The 12,197-nt window shown below is 40.8% G+C and overlaps 1 long non-coding RNA gene across 5 annotated transcripts in view; it reads left to right on the top strand.

Moving 5' to 3' along the window:
• Nucleotides 1–12,197, top strand: part of LOC102118340 (uncharacterized) — a 173,662-nt gene that overhangs the window by 149,641 nt on the left and 11,824 nt on the right. The window contains exon 5 of one of the 5 annotated variants that reach the window (XR_012421617.1): nucleotides 2,418–2,541. The exons of the other annotated variants lie outside the window; for them this stretch is intronic. This is a non-coding gene — a long non-coding RNA (uncharacterized lncRNA). The remainder of the gene's footprint in view (nucleotides 1–2,417; nucleotides 2,542–12,197) is intronic. 5 annotated transcript variants of the gene reach the window in all.

The raw sequence follows: 12,197 nt of genomic DNA, 5'->3' as shown, positions 1-12,197 counted from the left end.
GGCTGCAGGAGCTCCTCAAAGAGCCCTGCTGTCCTCAAGTCCCCAAAGCTGCACTGTGTTCTCAGAGGAAATGGGGGGCATGCCCTCTCCACTCAGCCACTCTTGTCCATGGGCTGTGCTGCCTGTCTTACAGGGACCCTCCTCCTTCCTGCAGCTGTTCTCTGTGGGACTCCCAGAACAGGGTACCTTTCTGCACCCCTTCCCTCGGCCAGTATGCATGCAAGAGACACTTTCCTCTTCATCCTTAGCAGCCCCCAAACCTCCTCCATGACATTCCGCATCCATACTATGTTGTGTGAGACTCATTCTGCTCCATACTACATTATTTGAGGGACAGTCTCTGCGGCTCTCAAGCCTAGCACAGTGCTGGCTCAGAGAAGCATCTTCGTAAATCTCCACTTAAGGCACAGCTAAGTGGACATGTCCTGGGCTGGACCCACCATCTTCCCCTGCAGCCTCCTTTTCTTCTGGTTTCCACCTAAGACAAGGGCACCGCCATCCCTGAGTTACCCAAACCAAAAATCCGGGAGTGATTTCCAGATCCCTACCTCATTGCACTGGAGTTCTCTGTTTGCATGTCTGTCTGCCCTCTCAGGCTCTGGGATTCTCAAGTGCAGAGACTGAGTTGTATATCTCTGTATTTCTATTATTTCACACACATCTGGCACATGATAGGTGATGAATCAAGGGTTTGCACTGAGTGACTGGGGAGTTGAATGAAGACTTCATCCGTGTGTGAAGTCACGCTCTGCACTCCTGGAGGGCACGTCTCTGCACCACCCATCTGATTCCCAGAAGAGTCTCTCTAGGTGGATTTTAAGTTATTTTGAGATAAGAACCCCTGCTCCATGGAATCTCTGTGTCACCACTTTCACACACACAGCCCCTTACGTGTTGAGAAGAAGGGATGGCGGGCCACTCACCACACTGAGTAGTCTGCAGCTGGGGAGGAGAGAGCTGCGTGTGGACTGTGTAACCGTCCATGGATTCTGCACAGATCTGGAGTGCAGGAGGCCACAGAGTGAACCTTCCACCATTGAAGACCAAGCCATGAGCCACCAAAATGTGTAACATGAGTCATTTTATACATTTCTCTAAAATATATTTGACAAGTTTTATTTATTTATACCAAAAAATAATCAAAATGGGCCACATTGGGAGACTCTCCAGGAATTCTCTGTGCACAAATGACTCTGAGTAGAAGCCTGTTCTTAGATCTACTGACCGACCAGCTTAGAGGCATCTTTAGAACTGTGGGCTGGAGAAAGGGTCTTAGAGGGGCTGGTGGGTGAGAAGAGGGAAGGGACATCTAGGGGAATATATGTATGTGTGGGTTCCCTGGGAGCCCCCAGCCTTATCCCAGGAGTCTACTTATGCTTGGACTAAGAATCTGTTCCCGCACCCCAAGTGTCTAAAGCATCTGACAGACATAAAACATCGTGATTTCCAGGGGACAGCTGAGACAGCTGGTTCAGAAAGGGGCCAGGAAAGCTGGGCTGATGCCCGAGTTCATTTCTAAACAGATCATTAATTTACCCAACAAATATTTATTGACCAGAAAATGACTACTTGGAGAATATCTCGGTCTTTGAAATTTCCTCATATATCTATTTTGTCACCCTCTCTGTTTTCTTTTTCTTTTCTTTTTTTTTTTCTGACCCCAAACCCTCATAAAACCCTTGAAGATAAAAGGTCCTTGAGTTTGCAGCGGGTCTGAGGGCTGAGAAGATGGCAAGGTGGCAGCTGTGGGTGGATGGCCTGTTCCTGGCTTCTGTGGGAGAGAAGCCTTTTCCCAAAACTCTGACTTCATCTCCTTTTGCCCCTCCACCTTGGAAAGGCCATGCTGGTATTAACCAAAAGGGACCCTTGGAGCCTCAGAACTCTTTCAACTTTCTTCCTGCTTCTACACATATCTGCATGAGCACACAAGGGCACCCCAAGAAGCTGGATGGCTAAGGAGGGAAAAGTTGGCTTGGGGACTCTGGGGATCAGACCTCGGGGGTCCCCAATTCAGATGAAATGAACCGTTTTATTATGACAGGATTCCACAGAGTTCTACAAGGTTAGAGCAGAGTAATGGCCGCAAACCATATGTCGCTTCATTTCCTAGCTTTTCTGTGTCCGCCCTCAGCTGTTTCTGATGATCCTATAACGTGGCAGCCTCTCGTGTTTCTCTTGCCTGGCCCCTTTGTGACTTGATCCTTTTGATTTATTATTCCCTCTCTTCCTTTTAGTGTTTAACAGCAGAACCTGCAGTGTTGCTCTGGGTTAGGAAACCAAACAACTGAACTTTGTTACAAGTTGCCTTAAAATAAAATAGACTGTGGCTGATATCCAGCAAATAAAGCCTGTGGGCTTTGTGACATTGCTTCTGGCTGTCTGGGGTCCTGATGTGTCCCCTCTACTTTCGTTTCTAGGATCCAGATAAGTGAGGCCATAGGAGAGCAGACGCTGGATAATGGAGGCCGAGCGAGGCATTTCCAGACTGTCAGGAAAATGGAGACGCTGTCGCTTCCAGGAAATACAGGCACATAAGGCAATGTACAGCTGGAACATCTGGCCTTATAAAACTAAAAATAACACCCCATAAAATACATTTTATTCATTTATTTTGACAACGGGAACACACTTTCCATTACTCATGACTCTGTAAGTCTCCCTGGTGCAACAGTCCCGCCATTACATGCTGTGGGATCAACACCGCCTTGGTCACATAGATTTGCCACTCTCCCGTCCTCCTGGTTTCCCAAAGGTCAGGAACTCTGACTCTGCTCACGGTACAGCTTCGGCTTAAAAGGCCCTTCCCCCTCCTTTGTTCATTGCAATCCCCTTTCTTCTTTGAGACTCCCTCCCTGAGGCGACTCTCAGGCTACTTCATCTGCTCTTAAGCAGGAAGTTGCCGCCATCTTGTTTGCCACTTTCTACCCTTTTTCCTTGATCATTTATTCGGTTGAGTCAAGGCCCCATATTCACAGAAAACATTCGCACTGGGTGTTTGTCTCCCGCTTTGCTCCAAGACTCACCCTTATTCTGGATGATTTGGATGTCCCTTGTCCTTGACCAGATGGCCATTGTTCTTTAAGCTTCTCAACCGATTGGCACATTCTTTCACTTTACTTAGGGCATTTGTTATCAAGGCCCCTATTTTGGACATGTCCCTGTAATTTATCTACTTCTAAAATCTTAAATTCCTCTCCCCTGGGAGCTCTCTGACAACAATCTCCCATCATCCCAGCTCTTTCTTTCTCTGATCCCTTTCCTTCTGTTCGAGACTCAGAAAAAATCTCCAAGAAGTTGTTCCTTTGGTCATCTTGCAATAGATCTGCTCCCCTCTCTCTCACCTTCACTATTCTGATAATATTCAGCCCAGATCTGGGCTGCCACAACATTCATATTCTCATGCAGATCCTCAAGTCATTATCTTCCTTGTCTTTGTCCTTCTATTTCTCCCTTCCCGGAAAGCCCAGTGACAATTCTTCCTGCTCTACATAGCATTGTGAAGCTTTCAGTTTCAACCTGTATTTCAGAGCTGCCTGGCCATCCCTCTGTGTGGTCCTTGGTAGCCTTTTCTCATATTCTGCGGAAATCTAGGACAGCTTTCTCAAACTTACTTTTTCCCAAACTCTGATTTCATCTCCTTTTGCCCCTCCAGTTTGGAAAGGCCATGCTGATATTAACAAAAAGGGGCCCTCGGAGCCTCAGAACGCTCTCAACTTTCTTCCTGCTTCTACACATACCTGCATGAACACACAACCTTGCCTCCTTGCTTCCTTCTCTCCAGTCATGAAATAATAGGTTGACTCCTGAAGGAATTACCCTCCACACCTGTTCTGGATCTCATTCCTTTCCTCTCTCTAGGGATCTGTACTCATCAGTCATACTCACTCCATCCTCAGTCCACAATCATAACTACTGAGTCTTTTTATTCAGTATTTGAATATTCTCAAGACTCTTCTATCTTTAAAATAGTCTGAATTCTTACTTCACCTGTCAATGGATAGACTTGGACCTTTATATCTTCTTCAAATCTTTATATTCCAGTGCTTAACATTCACACATTCACCCTTTTTTCTGTTCGTCCACTTAGCCACCTCTCCATTCAAACGAATAAGTTTTGAATATCTCTACTATGCCTGGAAACAACTGGAAACTTGTTTATACAATAAGGTTCATCACAGCATTATTTATTATAATAAAATTAAGCAAACTGCCAGAATGTCTGAAAATGGAATGGTTAAATACAATAGGGTAAAAATCAGATTTTTAAAGGCATTTAATGATAGAGGGGAGAATTCAAGCTACAGCAAATAGTAAATGACAAAGCAGGACAGAAAAATTTATACAGTGAAATCCATACTTGTGCTAAAGAGAACATAAACATATAATCAGAAGAAAGGATTCCAAAAAGGTCTTATCTATGATTATGAAAACCTTAATTTTTTAAATTATACTTTAAGTTCTGGGGTACATGTGCAGAACGTGCAGGTTTGTTACGTAGGTATACATATGCCATGGTGGTTTACTGCACCCATCAACCCATCATCTACATTAGGTATTTCTCCTAATGTTATCCCTCCCCTAGCCCCCCACCCCCTGAAAGGCCCCAGTGTGTGACATTCCCCTCCCCATGTCCATGCATTCTCATTGTTCAACTCCCACTTATGAGTGAGAATATACAGTGTTAGGTTTTCTGTTCTTGTGTTAGTTTGCTGAGAATGATGGTTTCCAGCTTCATCCATGTCCCTGCAAAGGACATGAACTCATCCTTTTTTAAGGCTGCATAGTATTCCATGGTGTATATGTGCCACATTTGCTTTATCCAGTCTATCAGTGATGGGCATTTGGGTTGGTTCCAAGTCTTTCCTATTGTGAACAGTGCCACATAAACATACGTGTGTATGTGTCTTTATGGTAGCATGATTTATCATCTTTGGGGTATATACCCAGCAATGGGACTGCTGAGTCAAACGGTATTTCTAGTTCTAGATCCTTGAGGAATCGCCACACTGTTTTCCACAATGGTTGAACTAATTTACACTCCCACCAACAGTGTAAAAGTGTTCCTGTTTCTCCACATCCTCTCCAGCATCTGTTGTTTCCTGACTTTTTAATGATCGCCATTCTAACTGGCATGAGATGGTATCTCATTGTGGTTTTGATTTGCATTTCTCTAATGACCAGTGATGATGAGCAGAAAATCTTAATTGTTTTGAAAAGTTTTAGTTTGAAAACTTCAATGATCATATATTTATAATGAAACAATAAATATTAACTAGTTCTAAATATTGACTGAAAGAAGGTACAGCTTCAGTTGGAAACAACAGTAATAGTAGCAAACACATATTTACTACACAATGTTTACTATGAGGCAATGCATAGTAAGATTAACTCGTTTAAACCTTATAGCAATCCTGTGGTGTGAGAATCGTCAATAGCTCCATCTTAGAGATGAGGAAACTGAAGCTTATAGAGACTATGCACCTTGCTTTTGGTCATGCTGGAGGTGTGACTGTCAGGATCCAGGTCACTGCTCTGTGTGTATAATTTTTTGGTATTATATTTGTTTAAAAATATTATATGTAAATATATTTTTTCATGTCGTTAATTATGTTTTTTTGGGTTTTTTTGTTTCTGTTTTTTGACTTTTCTGTTAAGGCAGAGTTTTATTCTGTTACCCAGGCTGGAGTGCAGTGGCACGATCTCCGCTCACTGCAGCCTCCACCTTCCAGGTTCAAGTGATTCTCACGCCTCAGCCTCCCAGCCTCCCAAGTAGCTGGGACCACAGGTGCATGCCACCATGCCTGGCTAATCTTTGTTTTTTTTTTTTTTTTTTAGTAGAGATGGGGTTTCGCCATGTTGTCCAGGTTGGTCTTGAACTCCTGACCTCAGGTGATCCACCCACGTTGGTCTCCCAAAGTGCTGGGATTACAGGCATGAGCCACTGTACCCGGCCAGATTTTTTGTTAGAAAGATATTTTAAATTTTTATGTGCTCAGATTTATTGATTTGCGCCTTTGTGATTTGTTCAGGAACGTAGGCACTTACGTCTTTGACTATCCAAAGATTAGCTGTCAAAATTACCATCTACTTGTGTGAATGTAAATCTTCGAGATCATTAATTTGTTTTTCATCTATTAGAAATAAGATACTAAATAAGGAATGGTAAATAAGTTCCAGTTAGATGCTAACTCCAGTTAATTGGTAGTGGCCATCCCGAATGTGGTGTTGAGAAAGATTCTGAAGGGGTCACATATTTTTTTAAATCTAGATTTTTTCCCTCCCAGATAACTAGCCAATGGTCCAAGCACCATTTAATTAATTAATTAATATTCAATGAAATTTGTTTTGCTTATCAAGTTCTATTGGCATCGTTACTGACAAAGCTGGTTTCCCAAAACTGGAGTCTTTTCCTGTTCAGTGTCATGAAGCTGATACATGAAACCGAAAGCAGGGCAGGCTTTATTCCATGGCCACGGAATTGAGAAGCAGGAGCATGGCTCGCAAATCAACTTCTCCACTAGTGAGGGGTGAGGGGGTTAAAATACAGAGTTCCTCTAAAGAAGGGGTTGGATATTAAAAGCCAGGGGAAGAATATTCATGTCTTTTCTGGAAATGGGCAATGAACTTCCTGGAACTGGAGTGCTGCCTTCATTTTTCCCTTTTATGGCCTCCTGTAGTCATTGTCATGGTGATTGGCAACTGTTATGGCACTGGTGAGAGTGTCATTTAGCATGGAAACGAGATTATAATGAAGCCTAAAGTCTTTTTGAAGTCGTATGGTCAACTCTCTTGGATTTAACCAGTCTCCGCTGGTCTGTTTACAAAGGAAAACTTTTTGTCACAGGCATCCTGTTCCATAAAGATCAGTGGAGTCAGGGCAGGTCGAGCTTTAGCTGTGTCACATAGGCATCACGCTGGGTAACAGCATCTCTATTTAAACTGGGGTGTAATTTCAACTATATTTTTGTTTTTGTTTTTAGTGCTAGAGGACTTTCCTATATGTCTACTCCAGATTATATTTTCCCTGAAATTCATTCTGTGGCTTGATTAGTTGATTTTTGTTCTTGTAACTTAGAGAGTTTGGGAGATCACTTTTAAAACCCTCTCTAGCAGCCTGACCCAGGAGAAGCTCACTTGTTCATTCATTCAGAACATAACAAATACAAAGAGATAAGACATGCATGGCTCCTTTATTTTCAAAGTTGAATAAAAAATGGGACAGTGGGACAAACCACTTTTAATTCTTTTTTTTATTTTTTTTTTTGAGATGGAGTCTCGCTCTGTCGCCCAGGCTGGAGTGCAGTGGCGGGATCTCGGCTTACTGCAAGCTCTGCCTCCCAGGTTTATGCCATTCTCCTGCCTCAGCCTCCCGAGTAGCTGGGACTACAGGGGCCTGCCACCTCGCCCGGCTAGTTTTTTGTATTTTTTAGTAGAAACGGGGTTTCACAGGGTTAGCCAGGATGGTCTCGATCTCCTGACCTCGTGATCTGCCCATCTCAGCCTCCCAAAGTGCTGGGATTACAGGCTTGAGCCACCGTGCCCGGCCAACTACTTTTAATTCTTATTATCCAAGCTATTTGAGTGTGGTGGGACTTCTGTACATAGCCAGACTGGTTGGGCTACTCATTACCATTGTGGACTCATGGCAACACCAGACTTACGTGTCATGGACCAACTATGTGTTAAAATCCCATCTGGACCTGTAGAATCAATTATCATTGCCTTACTCTTATTGATATGGCTTATAAATGGTTATTGGAATAGAAATGGTATTTGCAGTTCTAGCCACAAAGTCCAGCTTTAATTAAAAAAAAAAAAAACGAGGAAGCCCTCCACCGCCAAAGGCACACAGACAGCGAGAAAAAACAACCCATTTTGGGGACGCAAAGCAACTAATAGTCTGGACTCAAATAACATAGTTGTTAGGACTGTGATATAGAGACTTAAAAATAGTTGATTAATATATTTGATAATCTAATAAAAAAGTAGATCATGTGTGTGCACAGATAGAAAATTTTATCGAAAAGATGAAAACTACAAGAAAGGGTTTAATAGAAATGTCATAAATTAAAAACAAAACCAAAACCATGTTAGTGGAAATGAAATAAAGGATGTCTTTGACAGGCTTATTAGCAGATTTGACAGGCTCATTAGTAGATTTGACATAGCTGAGAAAAGAATCAGTGAAGCTGAAGATAGGCCACATAAATTACCCAAGTTGAAACACAAAGAGAAAAATAAAAGATGAGGGAAAGAAAGACAGAGAGAGAGAAAGAAAAAGAGAGAGAGAAACAGAGTGAGAGAACAACTGAGACCGAGACCGATAGAACAATAACATTTTTTGTTAATATGATTATAACTGGAGTCCCAGAAAGAGAAGAAAGATGGAAAGAAGAAATACTTGGAAAGATAGTAGCCACGAATTTTCCAAAAATAATAAAATACATCTAAGCAACAGACCAAAGAAACTCAGAGAATCCCAAGCAGGATAATTTTCAAGAAAACACATCTAGATATATTATAATCACACTTCTCAAAAACAAGTAGAAATAGAAAGTCAGACGTAGTCAGACAAAAAAAGGACACAAAACATACAGAAAAATAAAGATAAGAATTACAACCAACCTCTCAACAAAAACTATGCAAACCATAAGTCAATGGAGTGATGTTTTTAAAGTACTGAAAAAAACACAACTGCTAACCCAGAGCTCTATATCCAGTGAAAATATTTTTTTTTTTTGGTCAAAAATAAAGGCGAAATGAAGACTTCTTCAGAAAAACCAAGTAGAGAGAATTTATTACCCAAAGACCTGTACCACATGGAACGTTAGAGTTCTTCAAGCAGAAGGAATATGATACCCAACAGAAACCAGTATCTATAGAAAGAAAAGCTAAGCTCCATAAATAGTAAAAATGAGGAAAAGAGCCAATAATGCCTAAATAACAAGCCCTTACGCTTGACCTTTGTGTGTGTTCTACTGTATAGATCTTGTCAGATATCCAGCCAAGACAAGTAATATAAAAGAAGGATGCATGACCCCAGGAACATATTAAGCATTCAAAGCTTCCAATTATTTAAGCCTTTCCCTGGATTACAGAAGATCACAGAAAATCTAGACCGTGCACATCAAACTGAGTCTCCTTGGAAAAGTCCTTTCTATCAAAAATGTTTTATCTCACCCCCAAAAGTGTTTATTTTTGTTTGAAAAATTACTATCAGTATTCAGACTCAGGGCCATAATGGTTGTCTCTCATTTTCAGTAATTATTACAATCAAAGGGGCTTTTAAAATTTTCCACCTGAGAAAATTGAGGCCCGTGAATGTAAAGAATTGTGGAGAAGCTGAAACAGCACAGGTTTGGAGCCAGCAGAACTTGATTTCCAACACTGATTTTACGATCTTTGACCTTCCACATGTTATTTAACTACTATGACTTGTTAGCAATACATAAAATACATTCCCAATAAAGAAGAGCAATACATAAAATACATTCCCAATAAAATAGCTTGGATAATTATAAAAGGTGCTCAATAAAATATATTATGATAAAACTGACAATGAAAATATTTTTATGGCTCTGTGATCTATCTTTTTTAGCAATGTAACCTGGGAATTTCACTTAATCACTGTGTTTCTGAAAATAACAACTCTTTGTGAGGTTATTGTGAGGTTAAGTGAGTTAATGATTATGTTTAAAACAGTATTTCACAAAGTAGTAAGTGCCTTTTGTTATTATTATTACTTCGGGAATACAAATTTTAGGGGCAATCTGAATCACAGATGTTGTGGATTGAAAATTTGCAAACTGGAAATATGCTGTGACAATATGTCAACAGCTTAAGGACCTTAGAAGCTCTTTTGATAACTTTCTTTAGTAGCCCTACTATCTTTTATGCTGATCTTAGGAAGGTTCATTTTACTGATAAACCTTACAACCCACATTTTAAACTATGACAAAAGGATTGTGAACAGAGAATTGTCTGCCTCTAAGTACAAAAGAAGAAAGGCAGAACTTGAACATCAGAATGATGTAAGCAAGAGACAACAGTTCCTTGAAAATGAAAATACTAACAAATGAATAGACAATATAATGTTTGGCTAAATGAAAGTAAACAAAGTAATTAAGCACCCTCACACCACACACAAGAAAATGTGAAAAAAGAAAGGGAAAAGAAATATCATTAGAGGAAAATGATACCTTGACCTCTCATTCATTTTTAAATGTTCTTATTCCTAACATAAACAAAACACAAAAGAAAGAGAGGGGAAAAAAATACTTTTGAAAACCTTGTGGCCAAACCAATTTTAATCTCTATTTTCAGCAGCCTTAATTTAAAACTCAACCACACTGTAGAGAATGGTTAAAACCTAAAGGAAACCCTGTCATTTCAAAACTTAAATGGAAACAAACACCCACCAATGAGTGAGTGTCTCATTTGGCAAAAACATTTAGTGCAGATTACCAAAATACCCACTCGACATTTCAGGGCAATATTACATTTTGAAACTGAAATGTCTCTATACATGAGCTATGATGTTATCTTTCATAGGCAGTAAGGTGATTCATGGTAGACATGCCTAGGATCCACGGAGCGTGCTAGTCAGACATCACCATCGTTCTCCCAATGCCGTGAGATGTGCACCAGCACTAGAGTGACACCTGAAACAGTCACTCGCACCCACGGGCTCTACCTGGAAAAAGTCAAGGGGGCTAGTCCTCAAGAGCCCAGGCTAGGGACAGACACAGTGGTGGGTCATCCCTATAAACCCAGCACTTTGGGAGGCCAAGGCAGAAGGATCCTTTGAGGCCGGGAGTTTGAGATCAGCCTAGGCAACATCACAGGACCCTGTTTCTACAAAAAATAAATAAATTAGCCAAGCATGGTGGTATGTACCTATAGTCCCAGCTAGTTGGGAGGCTGAGGTGGGAGAATCACTTGAGCCCAGGAGTTCAAGACTGCAGTGAACTATGTTTGCACCACTGCACTCCAGCCTGGGCAACAGAGCAAGACTCTATCTCTACAACAAACAAACAAAAAAAGCCCAGGTTAGGAAGCTGTAATGTCTGGGTTTACATTTAGCTCCTTCATGCATGCTGGCTAATCTTGGGCAAGTTATTTAAACTCTGTGTGCCTATGGTTTCCCTACCTTTAAAATAGTGATGATGAAGACAATGATGCTGGGATGCGGTGGCTCACGCCTGTAATCCCAGCACTTTGGGAGGCTAAGGTGGGTGGATCACCTGAGGTCAGGAGCTCGAGACCAGCCTGGCCAACATGGCGAAACCCAGTCTCTACTGAAAATACAAAAATTAGCCGGGCATAGTGGCAGGCTCCCGTAATTCCAACTCTGAGGCAGGAGAATCGCTTAAACCCGGGAGGCCGAGGTTGCAGTGAACCAAAATCATGCCACTGCACTGCAGCCTAGGCAGTAAGAGTGAAATGATGTCAAAAAAAAGAAGAAAGAAAGAGAGAAAGAAAGAAAGAGAGAGAGAAAGGGAGAAAGGAAAGAAAGAAAGAAAGAAAGAAAGAAAGAAAGAAAGAAAGAAAGAAAGAAAGAAAGAAAGAAAGAAAGAAAGAAAGAAAGAAAGAAAGAAAGAAAGGAAGGAAAAGAAAAGAAAAGAAAAGAAAAGAAGAAAGAAAAGAAAGAGAAAGAGAAAGAAAGAAAAAGGAAAAGAAAGAAAGAAAGAAAAAGGGAAAGAAAGAGAAAGGAAGGAAGGAAGGAAGGAGACTATGATGATGATGATGGTGATATGTACTTCAAGAGCTGAGGTGAAGATTACATGAGTTGATGTGTGTACATAGAAGGATGCTTATGCATTCTGTATAAGTGTTAGTTCTTATTGTTATCAAAACATGTCTAAATATTAACATGAATTTGTTGTTTTAAGTGAGAATTTTCTGTCAGCACAGTAGTAGTGGGTGAGAGTCAAGCATTATTCTCTCTTGGATTCATCAGAAATTGGCTTTGGCTGGTCCTGCCTTCCTATCTAATTTACAAATCTATTTCACACAAACATCATTAAAATGAAAACCCAAATCCTAACTCCACATAAAAATACACACTTCATACCTCAAAACCAAGTATAGCAAAAGGAGTGTGCTCTCCTAACTGAAAATACTTTTATACATAGTCTACTCTTTCTTACTGTATGAACAAAATTGTGATGCTAATTAGGCCTTTTAATTCCAAATCC

Source organism: Macaca fascicularis, chromosome 12, assembly GCF_037993035.2.
Source record: "Macaca fascicularis isolate 582-1 chromosome 12, T2T-MFA8v1.1".
Lineage (NCBI taxonomy): Eukaryota > Metazoa > Chordata > Mammalia > Primates > Cercopithecidae > Macaca > Macaca fascicularis.
Note: the sequence above shows the minus strand (reverse complement) of the source record. Positions and strands in the feature narration are given on the sequence as shown.